Source organism: Amblyomma mixtum, chromosome 1, assembly GCF_055824585.1.
Source record: "Amblyomma mixtum isolate Tamu chromosome 1, ASM5582458v1, whole genome shotgun sequence".
In the NCBI taxonomy this organism is placed as follows: domain Eukaryota; kingdom Metazoa; phylum Arthropoda; class Arachnida; order Ixodida; family Ixodidae; genus Amblyomma; species Amblyomma mixtum.
This window is the reverse complement of record NC_143012.1, coordinates 324,979,123-325,004,712: the sequence shown is the minus strand read 5'-3', so window position 1 is coordinate 325,004,712 and position 25,590 is coordinate 324,979,123. Positions and strand designations below refer to the sequence as shown.

At 45.6% G+C, this 25,590-nt stretch overlaps 1 protein-coding gene across 1 annotated transcript in view; it reads left to right on the top strand.

The window, feature by feature from the left end:
• Positions 1-25,590, top strand: part of LOC149372775 (uncharacterized) — a 127,508-nt gene that overhangs the window by 41,507 nt on the left and 60,411 nt on the right. The window lies entirely within an intron of this gene.

Genomic DNA, 25,590 nt, shown 5'->3' with positions numbered 1-25,590 from the left:
TTCAAACCTTCAAACCTTCAATAGTTGAAAAGGGCTTTATCAGGAGCCGCACGAATTGTGTCGCATTGTTATTCTTGGGACGGAAACCTCAGCCCAATTCATGTGTATAATATCTCGTGGGTTAGCTTTTCAGAACACAATAGAAACCTCTTTATCTTCCCGAATTCTTACGAGAAATTTTGCTGCGGATACTTAGTAGAAGGCAAAACGGTGACTGCTCGGTGATAAAATCTATGAATGCTACAGCAGAAAGAGTTATTCTAGCGCCAGTATGGCACTACGCCAAATATCTTTGGGCTGGACCATCATGTTATCCGTATAGCCGTAGGAAGTCATCCTTACGTGCTACTGCAATAGTTCTGTGCGGGAACACTTTTTGCATTAAAAACATTTTTGCGGAACGATACAAGAGCGCCACTTCTATCTACTGCAATACTTCCTAGAGAATAGTAATACACCTGACGGGCTGCACTCAGGAATCGAATACACACGCACGTACGAACATAAAGTTTCGTGACACGTGCCTCATAGGGAAGCCCGTGCAACAACGGTGAAAAATGAGGCCGAGGAACTGAACCCGACCTCATAGGCGAAGCCAAGAGGTAAGAAACCGGAACCAAAAGCAAATAAAAAAAGAATATGGCTTTAAAACACACCTCACACACAGAGCTAACATCGGTGTACTCTGGGGACACCCAATCGCGCAGTCTCCCCGAATTCAACAGCGCCACTGTTTTCGAAGTTTTTTTTTCTTTACTTCTTCTCTCGGAAGCGCTGCGCCCTTGCGTCCACACAAGCCGCGTGCGACTCGCAGCACAATCAGCTTTTTACTCCATTTGCTCCGAAATGAACAACGGCGCTTTTATTCGGTCCCCTCCCCCGACTCGACCTCTTGTTCCTTTTGCTCTTCTCTCACGTCAGCCTACCGGAGTTCTTCTTTGAAAAATTCCTCCTCTCCTCTACTCTCCCCCTTTCCCACCACCCCTTTGTACGTGGGTACTTCGGAAAGACATCGCTGAGCAAACTAGTCTTGATAACTCCGTCCGCCCCTGTTGTCATCTCCCGCGCTCGGTTGCTTGATTTCTCTCTGTTTGGGCTGTTGCAGCGCGCACAAGCGCTCACGCTCAATCTCCCTCTTGATTTCGCGCTTGTTTGGATTAGGCCTCCACGCCTGATTGCCGGTGAACGCCAGGAGTGCCTTTTTATTGTCCTCTTAGGTATTAAAAAAAAAAACAAAAAACAAAAGAAGCGTCGAGCGAGCCTGTCTAAAATTCTAACATTCTTCTTTTTTTTTTTTTTTTCGTCAGTCTTCTCTCCAGGAGGCAGGAAAGGCAGCAAAACGCGAGAAACCCCTTTGTACCGAGCGGGCGTGGGTTGCCTTAATTTCTTGTTTTGGCGCGCTGGCGAGCGAGCCCGACCCGGCGGCAGTGTGTGTAGTGCGCACTTGCAATCGAGACAAATGACGACGACGCCGCGCGCGTCAGCCCCTTGGGAGTGCGGATGCTCCGTTCGTTCTCTGGGCTTTCATTCTTTATGGGAGAGCGCGCGCGCGTTGAGCTCTATATATACCTGTCAGCTCTGCTCTGCCAGCGCCCCTCTGTTCCGGAACTGCTAATCAAGCGGAAGCATTAGTCGCTCGCGCGCGTGCCTCGGGCGTGAATAAACTGTTCGATGGTGCACTTTGTTCACCGTCCCTTCTCCCCACGCCTTTCGAAAAGCCATTAGGTGGCTGCTTGGAGCGACAGTAATGGATTGCCGAAAAGATGCGCATAAGTGCAAGCTCTCGACATTTCTTCCTCCAATTTTTTCTTCTTCCCCCGTTAAATGAACATAAATTCGCGTCTGTTTTACCTTTACAAGGAAATGGAACTGCGCAAGCTAATTATCGTATGCGCATTGGTGGGTGGCGTAGTTCAAAAGTCCTTACCGTTTTTTTTATGCGATAGCATAGAAATCTCATCGGAACGAAAACATGGCGCCATCCGGCGTCGTCAGGAAAAGTCCTGATTGGCTGTCAGGCAGTAGAGTCATCAGTGACTACATCAGAACGGAGAAATCTCATTGATTGGTGGGACATGACGCCATCAGCTCGGTTGTGACGTCACCACACCGGAGAATGAGGCAAGTGATGTCACCAGACCGGAAGGGACGTAACCAGACAGGCCCGTCTGTATGAAGCCTCCACCTGCCAGCTATTAAAAGTCGTGTACGGAAAGAGCTCGGGAATAGCAACGGTCACTTCCAGCAGACGTGTCAATACCTTCGAATTCTCTAGCATTTCCAACACGTAATTAGGTGTACTTGTTTTTTTTTTTTTCGCACTGAAAGCTGTACTGTCAAGCCTAGAGAGGCTATGGAAAGAAGTTACCGCTACAGAGATGCATAATTCAGTGCGCCCTTCGCGTTTCTACCCTCCCGAAAAGCCATAGCGACTTGGCTCAACAGTTCCTGCGTCTGATCAAGCGGTTTTTTGCGGAATTATACGCAAAGTACGGAACTATACGCACTGGCGTCTGATGGTTGGCTTTTTAATAAGGAGTATCGCTATTCATCATACGTATGTCAGGTATTACAGACACAGAGAGTTAGTTGTGTGCACAAACTTGCTTTCATAGGCACCATTCAAAGGGCGGTATCCGCAAAAAACGAGCCTTCACATACTTTTCATACTGTAACACCAGAATACAGCGTTGATCCGAAATCAATGATAGTGTATTTTTCTCAGAAGGCTAAACCAGCGACAGAAGCACATCTTGTAAAAAGAAACTGAAAAAAAAAAAAAAATGACGACCTACGAGGACCAAGTTACGGCCCGACTGTCGCCAGCAAGAGCCAAATGCACAAGCCTACAGAGTGTTGCTGGAACAAGACTCTCCGAACAACCTTTTTCACTATTACGCGTTTTGGAGTTGAAATTATCGCCGTGAAGAGAGCCGAAAGTAGACGGGAAAAAGAAAGTTCACTCGCCTTTCGAGACCGGAGAAGGCTGCGTCAAAGTGGAACATGCCCTTTACTTCACCTCCACGCTCGTTTTTATTTATTTTTCCCTCCCTCCTTCTTCACCCCACGGTCCCTTCTGGCCACAGACGACTCCGCTTTTATTTAAGGGATAACGGCCTGAAAGCCAACCTGGCCTTGCGGTCGTGTCGCCTTCAGCCTCGGCGTGTCTTCAGCGTCGATAGATGGCGACGGATTTCCACAGAGCGCTCCGGCAGGGCGCTTAAAAGTGATCGTGCCCAGGAATTATGATGGCCGCCTTACGTTGGCCTTTTCCCCGCTGCCCCCCCTTCCTCCGAACGCACTTTATTTTAGAGCCTCGGCGCCGTGCTCAGCTTAAAGACGCCGGCAATGCGCGCTCCGTGTGGCACTGCAAAGACAAAGACAAAAGCTTGGTCGTAAAAAAAGGGGCGAGAGAAACGACGAAATCGAGACGTACGCGAGAGAGAGAAGGAGAGAACCCAGCGAAAACCCCGCAGTGCGAAGAAGTTTTGACACAAGGCCAGATGAGAGGTGAGGGAAAGAAGCAGGGGGGCGGGGGGGGGAGAGGGGGGGGGGGAGGACTCGTCGGTCGCATCTGCGACACGACCTGCAACAGTGGCGGGGTAGCGATTTTCTCCAGATAGTTGTATTTTTGACTTTCTCTCCCCGACTGAAAGAGTACGCCGAAGAGATTCGGGATGAGCGTGGGTGAAGGAAGGAGACTACGTATACAGCCTATGCGGTTCGCGCCTCACACTTCTCGAAACCGCTGGGGCGCCGCGATAAATACATTTAGTACATCTCGGCGTTGAGCAAGCAACGTACAAAGGAAAGTTGAAACACAACCCAACTCGCTGTCGCTTCACTGCTTTCGAAAGAAGAAATGTGCAGAAATACCGTGAGGGGGGAAATTTTTTCTCCCTTTCCTGAAAATAAAGCTGTTTGCGTTTGGGTGAGGAGCAGCATGAGGGAAAAGAGGTGATCACGGCGGGGGGGGGGGGGGGGGGGGGGAGATGTTGAGGAGGACGAGAGGAACGAGAGAAGGGGCAGTTGTGCAAGGACTTAAAAAAAAAAAAGGATTGCCGAGGTGTTTGAGGCGGCGGTTGTGGCGGCGGACAGGCGAAGAAGAGGAACGCAACGCAGCGATTCTGCAAAGACAGATTTATGGTCGGATTATACCAATATCTCCCATTCCCTTTCTCGCACCTTTCAGCCTACGCCTTTTGTGTTTCTTTGTACTCTGCTCTCTTTTTGAATCTCGGCCTTTATTCTTCCTTGGCGCGTTTCTCAAGAGCTCGCGAGAACGCCCTCTTCTCGAGGCCATAAAACAAAAGGTTCGCCTCGGTGAAGTTGCGGGTCGCCACCGCAGCAGTGACGAGCGATTCACGGCGACGACTCCTCCTCCCAGTTCTGGGCCGGAAATGGCGTTTGTCTTCCCCCCAAAACGCCAAGCGGCATTGAGTTAAGGCGAGAGCTCGAGTGCGCGGCTTGACTTCTTTGAGCCGCACCATTTATACACGAACGCGAGAAGATGAAGTCATAAATGATCGCGACGGAAAGGAAAAGAAGAAAGGGAAAGGGGAGAATGGGGCAACTTACTCTTCGCCCTGTTCAATTTTTTGAAGCCAGAATACATTGGAAATATGTGTGTACTGCAACGAATACCTCAATAATGTATGCATGATATGCCGCCGGCTTAATGTGAGCAGGCGTACGAAGTCGCTGTTAGAAAAATGATTTCACACGATAAGCTGCGCTCACCCATCTAGGCGGAAGAGTGTTTTGACAAAACCGTACCGAGTTCATCCACGCAGTGTACATTAGTGAATGAACTCCTTGTTGGGGTTTCACTTGATTAACGTTGCCCGTTCTCGCTTTTTCTGCTCATCGTTGAAGTAATATGCGAACTGCTACCATGGCACACATTTCTCGTAACTAGGGTTTGGCGAGGTCGGTCACTAAAATTCCCGCTTGAGAATGCCGTCAATACAGATACTATTTGTTTAAAGACAGATAATAGGACGTATGGCCGCAGAAAGTTGAGGAAAACAACCAGCGGAATCTTTTTCTTATCTTGTTGCATATAACGCTCGTGCGAAGAGCACAAGGGAACGAAACTTGAGGCAGCTATGCTGAAGCCTAACTTGTATACTTCCCGCTCTACTGCGGCAGGGCTGAATGCGAGTAGGCAATACAAGTCTTCAGGAATCCCAAGGAGACATACGGATTGCTAACAAAACCGTTTAACCCTGTTCCTCTCAAGTGAATCTCTAGAAAACCCGGCAATATTATATGTACGCCGTTGGCAATATGCCTGTGAAAAAATGTCCGTATACATTTTTTGGTTGCTTCATTGGTTTTTTTTGGGTCTCACGTAACAAACCAACTCAGGCTATGAAGGACGCCGTAGTGAAGGGCACCTGAAATTTCAACCCCCTGGGGTTCTTTAACACGCACTGACATCGCACAGTACACGGGCCTCTACAATTTCGCCTCCATCGAAATTCGACCGTCGCGGCCGGGAGCGAACCCGCGTCTTTCGGGTCATCAGCCGAGCGCCAAATCCACTCAGCCACCGCGACGGCCTTATACATTTTTTTATGGCTGCTAAAAGAAATAAACAAGCTTTGCAACATATTCTATTCTTACCTGCATTTATTTAAAACATTTATGCTTTCGTGACAGCTCTTTACTGCATGAGATGCTAAATATGCTGCAGCCTCTCCTGAATACTATGGCTTCACGCGTACGCAGTACCAGGCCCAAGTATGATACTCTACTTGCGAGGGCTCTGAGTAACAAATGGTTGTTAGAATGTGCATGACACTATTAGAACTGATAGCAATATCGCCATTAACTATGTAGATATCTATAAACAAATGATTAAGCTTCCATCCAATATTAATTTGCTACATCTCCGTTTAAGTAAGTTGTTCTCGATCCTTGCTCTAATCTTTATATACACCTGTGTGTCAGTACTTTACTATCTGCTGTAAATGCGCGCCGATACCTAGGCATCAGTACGCACCTGGAGACCGACACAAAGGTTATTTAAATCTCAGATACACTTAGAAATACATGCGTGTCATTGTCAACCGCTTGCGTTTTTCAATACTTCACTTCTTCGCATGACAAATCTTGACTTTGGGTGGTCATTTCCGTTCATGTTATTGCAGCGCAAATACAGAATTCACTCTACATCACTGTTCTAGAACGTACTGTGGATGGACAGTACTGGCTACTCACATTGCTATCTTCCAGATGCTGATGATCTAAACAGTTTATGTTGTCTGCCTATTTGACTGAAAAAAACATATTGCTGTTCAAAACTTCCTTCGTTAAGTGTAATATATAGATTCTACCTTTGCTCCTTACAGGTCATTTCTTTATATCGTATCTCTACACTTGCAGTGGTATTCCTCTTCAAGTACTCACCGAGATCAATAATGCTTAGCCTCAGCGATTGGTTGGTTGGTTTATGGGGTTTAACGTCCCAAAGCGACTAAGGCTATGAGAGACGCCGTAGTGGAGGGCTCCGGAAATTTCGACCACCTGGGGTTCTTTAACGTGCACTGACATCGCACAGTACACGGGCCTCTAGAATTTCTCCTCCAAAGAAATTCAACCGCCGCGGCCGGGATCGAACCCGCGTCTTTCGGGTCAGCAGTCGAGCACCATAACCACTGAGCCACCGGGGCGGCCCTCAGCGATTGAATGTCACATCACATTTGCCCTGCATCTGGGCTACCTGCGCGCTTTGTTTCAGGCAGTCGTCTGCGGCAGGCAATTAGTATTAGATTTTATTGTTTAAAGACGTCTTTCGTGCGTTCCAAATGCCTGTTTTTTGCATTGTAATACATGTCGCTAGACTCAAAGCACTGTAAGATCCGAACTACGCATTTGTCTTCTCATATAGATCAGTGACTAGGTAACAAGGGTCATTACTTTGAGCAGCACAAGCGAAAAGCTAGCACATATTACTCAGGCACAACATGATGTATGGTTATCAGTAGAGCCAACCACCAACATGTTCTTTTTGCGGGGACCTACCCTTCCCCTCACATGTATTATGGCACTGCCCAGAATGAAATATCACTAAAGGAAAATAAAACATAAAACTGTCCTTCTCCTTCTAACATGTCTGGATGACTGCAGCCACAGCTTTTGTAGACCAGTTAATGTTAGACAAACATTGCAAACGAGCCCTGGAAGTAGACCAAGACTAAAAGCTACGGCATAAAGACCCTGCACATAGGGTCTGTCATAAAGCGTCTACTGTGTAATACAGTTTTTGCTTCTACGTGAAAAAATGCGGAAAACTTAGAAAATCGCGTAAAATTTATGACTTCGATAGCTGTGTTTATCGCAGCGTACGTACATTCGTGTTATTGAATGTCTACGAGATAAACTAGGAGCATCTTTCAACCGAGACGGCACGCAACAGAACATTCACGACACTCCTCACGCCCACGATTAAAATAGTTGAAACGGCGCTAATGTGTGCTTGTGTGTGAAATTTCTTTTCCTTTCCTTGTTTCGTAGCAGCAAACACCTTTTTGCGATTTTTAATGCACGTTGGGATTGCTTCTCACGACGTGACGAAGAACACATACGATTGGCTATTTCTCGTGCACACTTGTGCTTAGCTTCCTGCTAAGTGTTCCCGTTGTTTCTGCTGTCTACTCTCGCGGTGCACTGAAACGACAATATACTTCCTTGAGGGGGTCTGAAGCGGAGGCGACAGCTTGGACGCAACGCTGAGGGCGATGGCACCGGACGTGAAGGGACCGTGACGTCATTGCTTCCAACATCATCAGACGGCTCGCAAGGCTTCACATGCCCTTCTAAAAGCTGTTGCTGTAGAAATAAAATCAGAGGAACACATAATTACATGATGTGGCGGCAGTGCGATCGCATTCGAACATGTTGGTGCCTTCGCATAGAGGTTTGTGACTTTGTTCCACGGTTAGCTTAGATTTTCCCGAAGGTGTGTACAAGTGGCGACACGTAGGAAAAAAAAAGAAAAAAAAGCAGTACACCGAAACGCATAGTTGTCACTTCCGGTTTGGTGACGTCACTTCTGGTCTGATTACGTCACTTCCATTTCTGGGAATTTTGTGATGAACGATCTGAGTTTTTTTTTCACCGATGGCGCTTCTAATGCTACTGCATCATAAATGATCGTGCAGTTCACTGTCCGTCCTCTGCCACGGCTGCTCTGTAAAGTGCGCCTCTCCACATTAGGGACGTTGCAGTGGAGAAGTGCCCTTTACGACAAGAAACAAGCGTGCAATTAGATTTCACGCCACTAGTAAAACATTAGCTGAACCACGAATTAAAAGCATGAAAGCATCTTCTTGCAAGCGCGAAATAACGTGGTACTATAACATGATACGAGAGTTGCTCCAGGAAGACATAACTGCACAAAGAGATGAAGACTGCAGTGCGTAGAATTAGAGATGAAGTTGATGTTCAGTGTAAGCAGGAAACTGCTCGTAATACGCGGTTCTTAGATTTCAACCATGTCATCGAGAACTGGTGCATGGCTTGGATTTGCATGATTTTCCTATTTGGTACTTCATTCTGCTTCTGCGTTTCCTGCAAGAAAAGGCCGTCGACAGAAGCTCATGGACTGTATGTCACCCATGCCTCTCCCAGTTATCGAATACTATTGAATTCCAAAGAAAGCTGTTCACAGTGCAGTGGTGAACCTCTGCAATGACATATAAAATCAAGAAGGTCGTCTTCGACATGTCCTAGAACAGTCTATTACGTCAACGTTGAAATTATGAACTCAATGTGTCCTGGTAGCTATAATGCGGTCGGAGAATATATGGGCGTAGGCAGGAAGCAACGCTCAGATAATGAAGAGAAGAAATAAAGAAAAAGAGGGAAAATAAAGGTAGAGACAAAATCACATCGACATGCCACCTATACTACCCCAACGAGCGCAACAAGTGTGATGGTCGTCATTTGGTGAGGTTTTAAAAAAAGTTATAATCCTTAGCTCTGCTAGTGTGGAAATCCAAGAGTAACTAGGGTTCTCCGTTGCCAGGGCCTCCGGGATTCACTGCACAACATCACTTGTATTATGAATAGATTACTTTTGAGGCAGAGGGCGAATGTGTCACATACGCCTCATCCGCATAGCTCACTTTCAAGAATGTTAACAGGAGCACAGAAAAGAACACATTAAATGTCTTTAGATCCGTGAGTGGAAAGGACAGATAGTTGTACAGCTGTAGTTCTATTGTTTGAAGAAAACGACAGATCTGGAGTACCTGAGGACAATTATCGAGCTTGGCAACACGTGCCTCATTCCACCGATAAGAAAAATGCAAATAGAAAGAAAAACTTGAGGGTAAACTCTAGCTCTGCTTTAAGAGAGTGACGCGATAACGTTAATGGGTCACTACAGTTGCCTAGAGTCATCCTTGCCTAATGCTTTGCAGTTTACATTCATTCATTTATATTTATATTCACCCTAATTACTTACGCTTATATTTATAGATCGCGGGTAGTCCGCATGCCAAACCTGGTGCAGTGGCGCAGCGGTTAATCGACGCGCCGCTACACCTCAAGGTGGCTATTTCAAATAACAGCCACCGGTGCAGTTTTCGATACTGACGCTGCTTTTCCCGAACCTCTCGCCATCAATCATTAGTTTATTCGTCACCTACAGTGGCGGCAGTTCAGTCACAGTCCTGTGGGTAGGTTGGATGACATCACAGTCACGTGACCTAGGCGGCATCTGGCCCACTTGCTTCTTCGCTTATAACGCTGACGGCAGTGTTCTGCACAACGGGAGCCATAATGTTATCGCGTTAAAATAAAAGAGAACATTATTCTTTTCTCTTGTTCGGATTTCACAGAAAAAAATATCACCAAAAGCCCATATTCGGTGTTCACAACCGCGCTTCTGCGACCAGCGTTTACGTATGCGAAACGACGTTCCTGACACCTACATTTTAGCCCTCGAGCAGCGGGTTGCGTCGGGCCCGGAGCTTTAGCGTCCAGAAGGCCACAGTTTTATGCGAGGTTATTCTTTTACATCGCTCCGGGTAAGAGCAACTGCCAAGATGCGCGCTCTACGGAAGCCAAGGCATAAACGCAAAGCCTTGCCAAACCTGCCTAAGGTTTTCTTCTTTTTTTTTCTTTTGTATCTTTTCTTTCGTTTCGCCTTCTTGTATTACCGGGTTTCTGTGTCTACACGCGCAACACGGGAGCCGGTTCTTGCACATTTATGGTAAGCCCGCGACAAAGTCAAAAGGGAAACGATGTAAATATGAGAAAAGAAAGGAAAAAAAAAGAAAAGAGGGCGGATGAGGCAGCGAGTTTGGCTGGAAGGCAGGGCGCGTCGCATTTGCCCGCCCGTGCTCGGAGCGGCGCGCAGGGGGGCGGCGAGGATAGGGGGGAGGTCAGTGCCAGGAGAACGTGCCGGTATAGTGCGCGTCGCTGAACGACACCACGTAACGGCAGTCATTACGACGGGACCCGCTTCCGGCTAATCCTTTTTCAAAAGATTTATGGATATTTAGGAGGCAGCAAGCCCCGAAGGTGTTATCGGCTTAAAGCTTGCCATTACGGCCGTGCCGCTCCGTCTCGGCGGTTGTTGCTAATATCGAGCTCCGTCTTGCTTCGCTGTCTCTGCTTTTCTTTCTTTCTCGCGGTACTTTTTCCTCCTTTCCCTTTTCTTTTACTGGCCGTTGATGCTTCCTTGATCCTGTATTTATGCTTCTTTTCCCGCTGAAAGGCAAAGACAAACAAGAACGAAGGAAAGCGTTTGGTCGCGTTCGCATGCATCCAAGATGCTCTCTGTTCGTTTATTGCCACGAACAGCTTGTTTCGGAAGCACTGTAGTAAGGCTATCGACGATGCAAATGGAAAGTTTTACCGCTGTCTTTTGGTGTAGCCAGGTACAAGTTCAAGCACATTCGGTTCCCCTTTGGGTAGTTTTAACTCCATATTTTACTTGCAGCGAGGCCATGTGCCCTGCGGCCTTGACGTTACAATTTAATGACTTCCTGCGATTCCATTAGGATGAGTTCTCGCTGGGTGTGAATGTGGGAGATATGGGAGAGTTCACTGTGTTGACTTCATAGTCCCGATGCGTGCACAGTGACTCAGTGTTAGCGACTTACTGCAAAAAAATTTAAATGATTTTTTTTTTTTTTGCTATCTGACGTGAGCTTCTGAGTGTGGCGTACGATAAGCCCAAACGAGTCTTCTTTTCATTTACGAAATGAGCAAGCCAAAATCATTGTTCTATTATGCCATCTCAGATGGTCGTTAGAGATCTTTAGTATAAAGTTAGCGCGATAGCGAACCAAGAGAAATTACGTTAGCGTGCCGTAAGCAACTTATCCCCACTGATAAATTGAGTGTAGCGTGCCGACCGTCGCTGTGGCTCAGTAGTTATGGCGCTGGTCTGCTGACCCGAAAGACGCGGGTTTGAACCGGGCGCGGCGGTCGCATTTCGATGAAGGAGAAATGCTAGAGGCCCGTGTGCAATTTCAGGGCACGTTTAAGAACCCAAGGTGATCGAAATTTCCGGAGACCTTCACTTCGGTGTCCCGCATAGCTTGAGTCGCTTTGGGGCGTTAAACCATCATCAACCAAACCTAGTCTAGCGTTCCGAAAAAGCTAAACGCGATTTACACTACATGGAGGCGGAAGGCGCTTTTAAAATGGTCGCCACAGACGCTAAATAACCAAGAGAACATATATCGGAGTCTTTTACAGTCTTTTGGGGAAGTAAAGCTTACTTCCACCATCGAAATGCACAGGAAAATCTCTCGATGATGAAAAATATGTAAAATAAGAAACGTAAACCCTGCGGCGCCAACTACTCAGGGAGAGGCTAAACACAAACGGCTCGAGCAAGAAGAGTAGAGAGTTTTAGTATAGCGTTAGCGTGATAGTGGACCTAAGGTAAATTACGTTAGCGTGCCGCAAGCAGCTTATTCTCACAGACAGTTTTAGTATGTATAGCGTTCTGAAAACGTTAAGCGCGATCTGCTTGACATGGAAGCGAAAGGCCCTTCTAAAATGGTCGCCACTCCCATTAACTTGCCAAAAATATAATATTTCCGAGTCTTTTACGCCAATTAATATGGCAGCACTTATTTTCGGCAGCAAAATGTGCCAAAAAGTGAAATAAAGTGAAATAAGAAACGTATCACTGTGGCGCCTTCTAGTCAAGGCAACGTTAACTACAAACTGTTCGAGCAAGAATATTTTCCATCACATGGCGTGTAATGTTCAAAAAACTTTTTGTAAATTTAATATAAACTGTTGTGTTAAATCATTTAAGTACATAAAACACCGCGACAAAGCTCGAAATCTATATTTGTTTCGTTCCGGACATTTATGTTACGTTCCGGGTAGTTGCAGACGGTTACACTGCAGCTTGAGGGGCCAATAGTCTTGAGTGCTCCAGGATCCAGAGTTAATCTCAAAACCTGGGCTGAATTGTACCTTAAAATTTATTGTCGTAGGAAGGTAAGTCATAGCGAAAAGCAGCAACACCAGTAGCTGCCGCGAAACATGCCAACCGGAATCGCAAGAATTGTTTATTCGTCTCAAGCGAGCGGCTCTCGCTTGGAAGGACGCCGCCATGTTTTCACGCTAAGAGCACAACCCCCGCAACTGCCGCAACGCTAACTTCTGAAAACTGCGTGCGTACGCTAAAGCTATTTCCACGTTAGCTTTAAGCGCATGCGCACTGTGGACCCGCTCTTCGGCTATGCACGAAGTTACGCAAAGCCCGCGATTCTAAAACTCTTTTCTGTAGTACGACATGCAATGGTCAAAATACTTGTGCAGATTTGATTATATTTGCTCTGTTAAATTATTATAATACAAAAAATCCCGTGGGAAATCTCGAAACCTACTTCTGTGGTGTTCTGAGCAGTTGCAGATGGTTTCAGCGCAGCGGGAGGCCCCGTTACGCTTGAGCGCGCCAGAACTGAGAGCGTATCTCAAAAACTGAGCTGAATTGATTCTTAAACTTTATTATCGAAGAAAGGTCAGTCATAGCGAAAGGCAACAACACCAGTAGTTACTATGACCGCGAGGACTTCTTGTTAGGCTGAAGCGGGCGGCTCTTGCGTGGAAGGCGCCGCCATGTTCTCACGGCATGTGTGCAAAAACCGCAAATACCGCAACGCTAACTTGTGAAAACTGCATGCGTATACGCTAGCACTATTTTCCCGTTAGCGTCCTGCGCATGCGTACTTTGGGCCTGCTATTCCACTAAACGCGCAATCACGCGTTCATGCGGAGAACCCGGCAGGGTGAGCGTAAATTCCCCAGAGAAGCAATCTGGTGACGTGAACTTGTGACGTCATCTGAACCTGCCCACCAGGTTGCGAACAAACTGCCTACCACTGCATGCAAAAGGTTGGTCGGTAATAGCAATCTGGGTTCACAAGCCACACCGGTGGTAGTACTTGCTATCGCAGGGCAGTGACGCATCGCTTAACCGCTGCACCACTGCCCCAGGAGTGGTATGAGGACTCCCAGTGATCTATGAATTTAAAGTAGAGAATGCCCAAATTACGCATATATGTCACCCTGCCACGTCGTGCATTTAAGGCGAGCGGAGCTCAAGTGTGCGCTCCAGTTTTCTGGTGCGACAGGTAAATTGCTCTTAAAGGGTCAGCGTACTGAATTTCATCGGCCATATTTTCTTTGCGGCAACTGATAGCTCTTTACCCAAATTACCGTTTAGCTAATTGTGATGCCAAGAAGTGCGGCAGAACGTTTTAAAATAGAATTTATTGATGTGGGAACACACCTGTATGAGATGGTTGGCTCGTCTGCCAACCGTGATAATACAAAAAGTCTAGCAATTTATGAAGTGAAGTTTTCAAGTGCTGAGATTACAAAATAATCGGCACTGAAAGGACAATGGTTATATATGTCGCAGTCAAGAGCAGCCGTATTTTGTCATTAATAAAATACAGGAACGTGAGCACGATGACCCTGAGAGGGTGCGGCAATCAATCCAATCCAAGACGAAGCAACGTCGCGGTGCACATGGTATCTTGTTTGACAGGCAGTATGTCAAGCTTGCAGAATCTGAGCGAAGTTGAAAAGAGAATATTGTCAACGATGAATGAACAAAACTTTGACCCATATGAGTCAACTCCACGGTGGAAGATATTCTTCCACTGTAGTCAACTCCGGATAAACGCGGTCGCGACAGTCGAAATGATGACGAGGGTAGCGACGATCCCGACGATTTCCCCGCGCGGCGACAAACATGGCGGCGCCTTCGAAGCCGGACCTCTCGCTTTGGACAGAATTCTCGTTGTTGCTGCCTTTTTCAGCGCGTTCACTGACCATAAATGGGGCACCGGTCTTTCGCTTCGTCTCACCTTGCCTATAACAAAACGTAAAAGGAATAAATTTGCTTCATTTTTTTTTTAATTAGAGCGAAGATTCTTCTGCTTCTAGGCTTAACAGGAAAGTCGGCTTGCTTACAGTAATGGTTCCGGTCCTGAGAACCAGATGGCGCCACTATATGCTCAGTATACTTTTGCGTCTGTGCTAGCATACGCTGAACTCAAAGTGGGAATGCGCCTGCGTTTATCGTACGTATAACAGCTCAGTATAACAGTATAACAGGGGCTCGTTATACGTACGTATAACGAGCCCCTCATTCCCCTTTCCTTGTCTGCTTAACTGCTTAACGAGGGCCTCGGTTCTGGCAGCCTTGATGCCTTAGGAAGCATAAGAGGGTTCTCACACAGTTTCCAACCTCGCCGTTCGATGACGTTCTACGTCACATCAGCGGTAACTCAGGACGTGCTACGTCCGCCGCTTAAGAACGTGGGTGGCGCTGGTGAACACTCCCAAGGTTAGGTTATTTGTAACCAAAAATACCCTCGAAAGCAGAAGGTTTGACAGCCGTCGCCGTAGCTCAGCGGTAGAGCACCGGACGCGTAATTCGGAGGTCGTGGGTTCGGATCCCACCGGCGGCATGTGGTTGTTTTTTCTTCTGCTTTTCTAATCAATTAGCTTTAAGCAATAACATATTCAGTAATATAAATTGATCAACACCACGAAATAAATAAATAAAATTAAAAATCCCCTGTGCCCCTTGGTTTCTGTGGCTGTTGGCTTCTCCAGTAAATATTCATGTGGTTTACAGAAAAAGCGAGCGGTACGCCTTCTACAGTTAACTAGATCAAAACGTACGTTTCTGTGACACTGGGGAATACTACGGTACGTAGTATATTCACTTACGCTTCTACAAAAAAAGGCTACCACCTGCTGCAACAGAAAGAACGTTTGGGGTCACCACTATGCATTTTTACGCGACTTTTAACGCCAAATTAAAATATTAATACCTGCCTAAACCTGGAGCAGTTCTCTCGTTATTGACGTTATAGGGTGCCAACTACCACAATATGGCATAATTTACGAGGGGGTACCCAAAAGAAACCGGACTAAATTTTTTGGTCGGCAAAGCTTCTGTGGTGCCGCGTTTTGCCACTAGGAGCGCATAGCACGAACATTCCAGAGTGAGTAGAGTGAGTAAGCCGAGTGCCGTCGTTGAAGGAGGACAGACTAGTTTAGGCAGAGTTTTAGAGTGACGACTGTTTTGTGTGAATGGCGTTTTTGCAATGGCTGATTTTCGTGAACAGCGTGCGCCGCTGAAATTCTGATTTTTGATCGGAAAAAGTTGAATGGAAACTCTTGAAATATTAAGATGTACAAGGACGATGCTATGGGGACAACTCAAGTGTTCCTGAATCGAATCCTGAATGAAAGCAACAATCATGCCAATGGAAAACTTCATATGCACCTCGCCTCAAGAAAGCTCGTCAGGTGGAACCAAACCTCAAAACAATGCTGATTTGTTTTTTCGACGTGAGAGGAGTCGTCCATTGAGAATTTGTTCCGCAGGGTCAGACAGTTAGCCAGGCTTTCTACTTGGATGTTTTGAAAAGATTGGGCAACAGTGTGCGGTGGAAGCGGCCAGATTTGTGGCGGTCGGGTGACTGGTTTTTCCATCATGGCAGTGCCCCTGCTCACACAGCCCTGTCTCTACGGCAATTTTGGACCAAAAATAGCATGGCCCCTATTCCTCAACCCTCATACTCTCCCGACCTTGCCCCGTGCTACTTTCTTTGTTTCCTAGAATGAAAAAATAGGTGAATGGAAAACGTTTCGCTGATGTTGCTGAAGTGAACAAAAAAACGACGGAGGCACTGTCAAGCATCACAAAAGATGAATTTAAACAATGTTTTGAAAAATGGAATGAAAGTTTCGACAAGCGTATCATTGCAAGTGGGGAATACTTTGAAAGATATTGAAGGTCTGTGCTTAAAATGTGAATAAATAAGTTCAAGCAAAAATAATTCCGGTTTCTTTTGGGTACCCCCTCGTATACACTCATCTCCGTGAGTATATTGACCCTTTAAGACTGAGGCAATTGTTGTTGACTAGTTTTACTCTTGAAACCTCCCTGAGTGTATTTAATCTGCTTTTTATTTGATTTAGAAAACCGTATTTTCATAGACTTAGCGTGAACGTGTTGTGCAACGCAAAAATTGTGTGAAATGAGGCAGCGTCGGCATGTTTGCATGGCTTGACAAATTGCTCACGTAAATGAACGCAATAAAAATTGAAAAATGCGATAAAGATACGTCACAGCTCCAATGACTTGCAATAGGGAATGAAATAAAGGAAGTTTATGGGAATAATTTTGCGGAGTCCAAAGCGTGCTATAAGTATGCTGCAAAGGGTGAAATAACAAGCACAAGGAAAAATTGCCCGACCCTCAAAAGCTGCTCTTCGAAGGGAAAAAAGAGCAATGGCATTATGTCACACAAGTTGTTTTCGTTACCTTAATTCTTGCTTTGCATCTGAGTGCTTAAGTTAACGAGTGAAAGAATAATTCTGGTTTAGATGCAGTTCTTACCCAGTGCAAGGATTTCTGACTTCTTTCTAATTTACGGAAAGTATCAACTTGAAGGAAAGGTAATTTGAAACATGAGAATTTGTAAGTTGAAAATACTTGTCCAAGGAGAGGAATAACCAGGTAGTTAATGTCTATGCTTTCTTGAAGCAGCTTAACGATCTTTCTTGTCTTTATTTATTCTGCTTTGTGAAGCTTAAAATGCACCTATAAAAGTTGTCAAAATCATCTTATGTATTGCGTAAAAACTCTGCAGTGTCTGAGCAGTATTTCAAAGGCAGTTCTTTATGATGCAAGAAAAGCAATAAGATTGTTGAGTCAGTTGTACATGGAAATGGGACAATAGATAGACTTCTCGATGTCGATATGTTCCCTTTGAAGGCCGCTTTTCTCGACTGAAGGCGCGTAAATAGTGAATGACACCTTTTATGAACAGTGTATAGTTGTAAAAAGTAATAAAAAAGCTCCTACGACAAAAAAAAATGAGCAGGAGACTTAAAACAAACTTCCTTTCTCGTCATCCCCAAACCCTTGTCATTGCTTTTAGAGCCGCAATTGATTTGTGCCAAGATTTGGTTCATTCTGTCGCCCATTTTCTTTTCTTTTTCCGACGAGCGAAAAGCTGTCGTTGCTGGGCTTCGCTTTCAATGTTCCTCTGCGATTGTCTTGGCTGTTCATGCCACATTTTTCAAGAATTCTTCTTTTGTCTGACTCAGTTTTCGGGTGCGGTGCTTTTAAGGGCTGCCGAGCGTCCTCGGTGGCTCCGTGGCTTTCCTTATTTAATCCGCGGGCTTTTATCTGTCGCCACGACGTGGCCGGTTCGCGCAGCCAGTCAATTTGGGATGAACCTCAATTGTGGTCGATGCAGTACGAGGAGCAGCCGACGAGCCATGGAGAGGCGGTACGTTCTTTGGAGTGCGCGGCGGCATGGAGAAAGCATTATCTCTCCAAAAGAGGTGGGAATGTGGCGAGGATGAAAATGTAATCCTAAAGGTGGGATTATATTTCATGACTCACGCTTTAATTTGCGACTTGAGCATATAAAAGTCAATAAGTCATTGTGAGCAGTAAACGAGTAAAAAACGGTTATTCGAAAATCTGGGCTCAGAGAGAAGAATCTTTTTTAACTGATGATTAGAGCAGCAAATATTATAAAAAGTTATCAATCGGGAGAGTTTTCTGTGAAGAGAAAGGCTAGGAAGGTTTAAAGTTTCTCTCATTGCAGTTACGCTAGCAGTTCAGGAAAAGCTGAACAGTACAAATCAAGCGCTACGATTCTGTACTGAGAACACGCGTTTTCTAATTTCCTCCACACTAGGGCTTTGTAGAGTAGCAGCTTTAAAGAAAATGGAGCTATAGAAAAGTTACGATGCAAGTAACCAAGCATGCGGTGAGTATTGTTAATATAATCGACATGCGACTGCCATGAATGAATCGCAGTTATATAAAACCCTAAATATTTATACGTCGCTACTTGTTCAAGCGAAGAGTCTAAATTATGCTAGGGACTAAGATAAAGATTTGCAGACCGGTGTGAAACTCGCATAACCTTCCACGTGGTACTGCTCAATCTCGTGAGCCAAATGTCACACGAACTAGATACTTTATTCAAGTCACACTCAAGTATGGATATGTCTGAAACGGAATGGATTACTCGGTAAATAACGGAATCATATGCGAAAAGCCTAATTGTATCGTTAATAGAGTTTGGCAGATCCTAAATATATATTAGGAGCAATAAGGTCCCCAGTGCCAACGTTGAGACACGCCCAAGGTAACAGAACACGGTGACGAATAAGCGTTATTTGCAGTGACGGATTCAGTTCTGTTATGCAAAAAACTTTAGATCCATGAAAGAATGTTCGGGCAAATGTTCAGTTTGCTGAGCTTCAAATAAAGTATTTGGTGGTTAACAAGGTCAAATGCTTTCTGAAAATCTAAGAATACGCAGTGAATAAAAGGTCAACTTTCTAATCCGTCAAATAAGGCATGGGTTTGCGAAGGGCATGCTGATGAGGAAAAAAAAGAACAAGTGATTTTCAAGGAATTTTACCAAACTTGAATATATAACACGTTGAAAAATTTTGCATCGAACACTCGTTAACGGTATGGGTCTGTAATCAAGAGTCCAATCAGCACCACCAGACTGGAATATTGGTATCATCTTAGCCACCTTCCAGTCGCGGGCAGCTGTCCTGAATCCAAAGATTGCGAAAACCATGCACACAACTAAATGGAAGAGTAAATAAACACTTGCATTCTTTAAAATTTTGAGGATTTATATAATTGATTCCCGAAGACGAAGACAACTTTGGATTACTAATTAGACTTTGCATATCATGACTGTCAACAACAATTGGGCCCAATAATGTATTCTGCACCGAGTGTAAAGAGGAGAGGGAGAGAGATGATCACTTTAAAAAAGCTTTAGAGAAGGTGTCACTGAACACTTGAAGACACTGTGATGAAGATATGGCTGCGCCGCTGCTATCATTTCGAGTTATTGTTTTATGCTCGGGACCACCAATGATGTTCGAAAATTTTTGGCGCTATCAGTCAACAATGACAAAAGCGTGCTGTGAAAAGCTTGTTTGGTGTCTTTCAGTGCTTTTCGATAATCAGAAGCTATGACACGACATAAATCCCAGTGACGAGAACAGCCGCTGATTTTGGCTCTGCGATAAAGTCCTTTTTTTTTTGCTTAGTATATGTTTTAAGGACGCAGTGGACCATGGGGAACGATGCTTGAGTAATATGGTGCGTAAAGGTACGTATTTTCGGACGATAAAATGAACCTCATATTTAAAAAAGGCGCCAGTTCGTTTCCACAGTACGGTTAGTAAAGTCTGGCATGTGTTAATGTAAAAATATTTTCGAGTTCTGCATTTATGGACGAAAAATCTGCTTTCAAATAACCTCTGATATATTTGGGATTAAATCGCATACGTTTGACAGTGCCTTTGAGTTCAAACTGAATGATGGAGTGGTCACTGAGGCGCGGCAGAAATCTCAGTGAATCAACTAGCCCAGGAAACGTAGTTAGAACAAGATCAAGAATATTGGCGCAAGTAGGAGTGGTACAGACTGGCTGAGTAATTAGCTGCGAGAAGTTGGAGCCTGCGTATAGATTTATGAAGTCAGTTGTGTCTGACAACGAATCCAGAAGGAAGGGCAATGCACCGGACCAATTTATTTTTGGCATGCTAAAATCACCAAATAAAAAATTTGGTGAAGAAGGAAATCTAACCAAAATTAGGTTGAGCCCATCATGCATGTCGCTACAAAATGACAAATGGAGAATTTGGAGGGCGGTAGCATGTGCAGAAGATTGTATCTCGGTGATTAATTCGTATACAGGTGTATAAGATTTCTAGCTAAGAAACAAGTGGCACATGGGAAGAATGCAGATGGCATGCGACCGCTACCAGAACACCTTCTCCTGTTCTGTCACTATGGTCACATCGGTATGTAGTAAAACTCTTTTCGCAGTTTAGTATTTTGCCATTCGATATCTTAGAATTATGCCAGGTTTCGGTGAGGACCACAATGTCTGCACTGCACGTATCGATGAGTGATGAACAAATCATCACGATTGTTAACAACACTAAGAATGTTAGAGAACAAAGCACATATGTCGTTCGGAACCTCATGACAACGAGCAGATATCTACGCGGAGGGCTGATCGGCGCTCAGAGCACTACTGTGAGGGCTTTGTGACGATGCTTCGCTATTTACGTGATATTCGTAGACGCTATTTGATGCCGAAATGCAGACGCAACAATTATTTTTTAGAAACAACTCGTTCTGACGAATAGCGAACTTCCCTCTATTTGCCTGTCCAAATTCGAAAAGTTTTTTATGCGAGTTGCGAATTCACAAGCAACAATCTTCCGTAACATTTAACCCTGAATTTTCATTTCGCTTCTGTCAGTAAAAAATAGATTCTTGTATCTTAAAGTTCGCAAACTTAACTACGACAGGATGGCATCTATCAGACGACAGTGTACCTGTCCGATGCGCACGAGCTGTAGCCTCATTGGGTAGCTGAAGGCCCATTGCACAAAAAAGCTGTTCACGCATAGACGTTCCCTATTCAGCCCATGTTTCGTTTTGCGTGTCAGTTAGGCCGTGAAAAATGAGATTAACGCGTCGTGACCTGTCTTCGAGGTCATCCAGTCGTCTACGAAGCACCTCATCTTCATTCTGCACAGGCTCAGACACTTCTCTGGTAATGTCAAGGGCATAAGGGGCTTACGAAGCAGCTGATTTTCCTTCGACGGCAACAAGCCTATCGTTCATACTCGTCGTCTGATGCTCAAACTTTGATTGAGTTTGCCGGACTTCATCGAGCTGGGAGAATATTTCGCCATGGATCTGGTCAATTTATTTCGTTTAAGGCCTTTAAGAGGGAAACGAAATTGTTATTGTACTGACTAGGATCCTCTTTAGGCGGCCCGGGGTTCTGTTCAGTATCGCCACCTAAGAGCAATAATTTCAGCACATATACGCTTTCACAGGCTAGACCCCGGAACACATTAGGGCATGGTAAAAGCAGCAGGTTGACATTGCGTGTGCGTTTACAGCGCAAAGAATAACATGGACTAACCTGCACCAAGAAATAGGAGAGAATTTGACATGTCGGCATTGCTGCTGCTGTTCTATGCCCACTGATGGCGCTCGGCGATTGCCAGTGCTTAAATGGGCGCGATACACTTGATCACTGTGACGATGGGACTTGCGCGGCCAATGATGCAGACCACTTGAAGGCGAAGAATTCGTCCGGTGGCGTCGGGCAACACTGCCTCATTTGTCGCGAGTCGCACATGAATTGTATAGGCAACTGAACAGGTGATACGGGACGCTCAGTCGATGGCAGGCGGAAATCGTGCTGTTGGTCGCTGGGACCATCACAAAGGCCACTCGAAGATAGCATCTGCACCTAGAAAGAGAAGAAAATTTAACGTGTCGGCATTGCTGCTGCTGTTTCATGCTTTGTACTGTCTCGAGTTTTTCACGTGTTTGCCTTATTAGCAGCCATGATTGTTACACGAAATAGATCTTTATAATCAATAATGTCATATCCTGCTAGTTCAAACGGCCGTCGTTATTATTGTTCTCTTCGTGTCTTTTCCGCGCTAGACTGACGTTGGGTAGTCGACGGAATAGCTGCGGCCACATTAGCATTGCTTTAAAAGAAAGCATGGAAATCGCTATGTAGTTAATCAGAAACATGGCTGCTAGGAATATAGACAAGGCCTCATATAAAAAAAGAAAAGAAAAAGGAATGATGATTACCTGCTAAATGAGGTGGAGAGCATTTGGCAAGTCCTCCTAGATCATGAGTGGCAGTTTACCAATAATCCCCCAGAGAAAAGTAAATAACAGCTGTATCTCACCAGTACTCACCTATGGGGCAGAAACGGGGAGGCTAACCAAAAGGGTCCAACTTAAATTGATAGGTGTACCGTTCACAGAGAAGAAGGGGGCAGCCGCCGCGGTGGCTCAGCGGTTATGGTGCTCGGCTGCTGACCCAAAAGACGCGGGTTCCATCCCGGCCGCGGCGGCTAGAATTTCTTTGGAGGAGAAATTCTAGAGGCCCGTGTACTGTGCGATGTCAGTGCACGTTAAAGAACCCCAGGTGGTCAAAATTTCCGGAGCCCTCCACTACGGCGTCTCTCATAGCCTTAGTCGCTTTGGGACGTTAAACCCCATAAACCAAACCAACCAGAAGAAGGGGGCAGAGTGGGTCAGGGAACCAACGCGGATCAATTGACATCCTAGTCGAAATCAAGAAGAAGAAATGGGCTTGGGTAGGGCATTAAATGAGAAGGCTAGACAACCGCTGGTCCTAAAGCATAACGGAGTGGATTTCAAGAGAAGGAAAGCGTTGCAGGGGGCGGCAGAAAGTTAGGTTAGAAACAAGTATGCGGGGTTAGGGTGGCCGCAGCTAGCCCGGGTCGTGATTAAATATAGAGATATGAGAGAGGTCTTTGTCCTGCAGTAGGCGTAGTCAAGCTAATCATAACGAATGTGGAAAATCAGCGCTAGCTGTTATATGAAAATGGTTACGGAGTGCCCACGGAGTGCTCCTCACAGTTCCCCGCCCCTCTCTACCTGTACACGCTTGGCTTAATGGACGCGAAAAGACTACGAACACAAACATGCCCTTCCCGGGAACCTTCGCTCCGATTTTTTTTTGTTGCTTTGTGACAGTGAACGCAAGGCGCAAGGCATAACCATGTGCACGGGCTGGCTACGTGATCGTGCCTCTGAGGAATGGCATCCGCTTCACTCCATCTGACCGTCCTCCAGCCACAATCGGTTGCACGATCGCTTTTTGACCGCTACTACTACTTCTACTACTACTACTACTACTACTACTACTACTACTACTACTGCTACTACCACTACTACTACTACTGCTACTGCTACCACTACTACTACTACTACTACTGCTGCTACTACTACTACTACTACTACTACTACTACTACTCCTCCTCCTACTACTACTGCTACTACTGCTACTACTACTACTACTACTACTACTACTGCTACTACTGCTACTACTACTACTACTACTACTACTACTACTACTACTACTACTACTACTACTACTACTACTGCTGCTACTACTACTACTACTACTACTACTACTACTACTACTACTGCTACTACTACTACTGCTACTACTATGACGACGACGACGACAAACACGATTTGCTCACTAATTTTCAGATTAACAGCTAGCGATGTAAAAATTAACGAAAAGAACCTGGTGAAACTGTAACCAGACTGCTTCAAAGGGACGTTCCTGCCATCCACCCTTCAACCTTACAATAATATGCTCTATCCCTGCATCTTTAATCGGAGTTGTGAGCTATTTCCAATTGGACGCATTATCTTGCACCGAAAAAGCGAAGCCTTTTTTACACACCCCCCGTGCCAGCTTACGGCAGTGGTGTCATACAGGGCAGGCTTGCAAAAATCCTTTTGCGAGGCCACCACAGCGACACTTCATACTCGCTGCATGGGTCAAGAGATAGGACTCCTGCCCCTGTTAACTGACGCTAAGCGGTGCCCTCGGAGCATCGGCCCGGTCGTAAATCTTCCCAAAGTTGTTGCTCTAGACGAGGGAGCAGTCCAGCATTTTCCCATTATTCTTCGAATCTTGTGCTTCCCTTGAGGAATATTGTTGAAACATTGCCTATGAGACAGGACTGCACACTTTTATTTCGCTTCTTTATTAGCCTGTTCTACTTCCAGCATCGAATCTGCGTTTGAAAGTGCTTGCGCACTTACTTTGACCAACGCGGCGGGTGACGCAAACACGGAAGAAAATTTTCCTTGCAATGTAGCATAGAACTCATAAGAAATGCGCGGACATTTCGTAAAGGTAAGAAACAAGTTCACTGGAACAGTTTTCAGCTCTATGGAGGGCATGGCCGATTGTATGAAGAACGCTGATAATTTCAAGGCAATCGGGGGTTAGAAGTGTGGAACAACAAAAAAGTACACCGGGATGAATAAGGAGCCACGTTGACAAATTAGGTGCGGAAGCATAGCGCTATGTACGGCTGCTTGTTTGATTATTTTTAGTCGTTGACATAACCACTTATGCACACATTCCTTTAACTATTTAAAGAATAGTGCAGTCAAAGGTCAAGCTGAGCCACTGCGGAACCGAAAGACGCGAGTGCGATCCCAGCCGTGGTGGTCGCATCTCAAGGAGGCGAAATGCTTAGCAACTCGAGTACTGTGCGCTGCCAGTAGACATTAAAAAACCTCAGGTGGTTAAGTTATCCGGATTCTTCCACTACCTCGTCCCTCGTAGCCATAGTCGATTTGGGACGTTAAACCCCATGAACCAAAACAAAGATCAAGCCGTACTTAGTGAAACGTTTTCAGGGCCGTACTCGTAGCAGTAGCATAGGTATATTGAACAAAATGCTGCTCCGGACAAAGGCGCGCAACCAGAGAGATTGTTCGCATGAGAGGGGATTAAAGCTCCTTTTTATGCTGTACATGTGCATCATGCTCGCGCATGTCTCCATCAAGGTGTTCTAAATATCTTTATATTTTTGAAGAGACAATAAAACGCTTATGTTGAGCGCACAAAATCATGCTTAAAGAAAGCCTCATTCAGCACTGAATTCCATGCTCCTAGATTATAGGCAATAGAGACATGCGGGCTCTACTGGAACCATCGCTCGAACGACGACCGAGTGACGGTGAACGACGGTATACAACTTCCGTGAATAACCGCTCATTCAGTAAGTTCGTAACGGAAGCCAATAGAAGCAGGAAAAAAGAAAATTATTCAATTACTGTTGTAACCACGTAACTACTGATCCTGCCTGTTGCCACTTCCGAAGCGAACGCTCCACCAGCCCCGTGTGACACATCGATTATGAAGACGGGACATACAGCGACGCTGCTTTCGACACGAGTGTGATCGGAGAACGAACCCAGTTGCAAAAAAAAAAAAAAATATCAAAGCACGGTGCTTTGTATCCACTTGCGGGGATGTGCCGGAGGAAGCTGCCATTCCGTCCCTGCGCGCGTTTTCTCGTTGCCACGCTAGACCACGCTCGTTGTCCCTCCGCTGAGTTCCTTTTCGCGGAGGCCGCAGTGATTTTCTTATCAGCGCTAGTGACGCCTCCGCCGTCGGCCCGCTACCACGG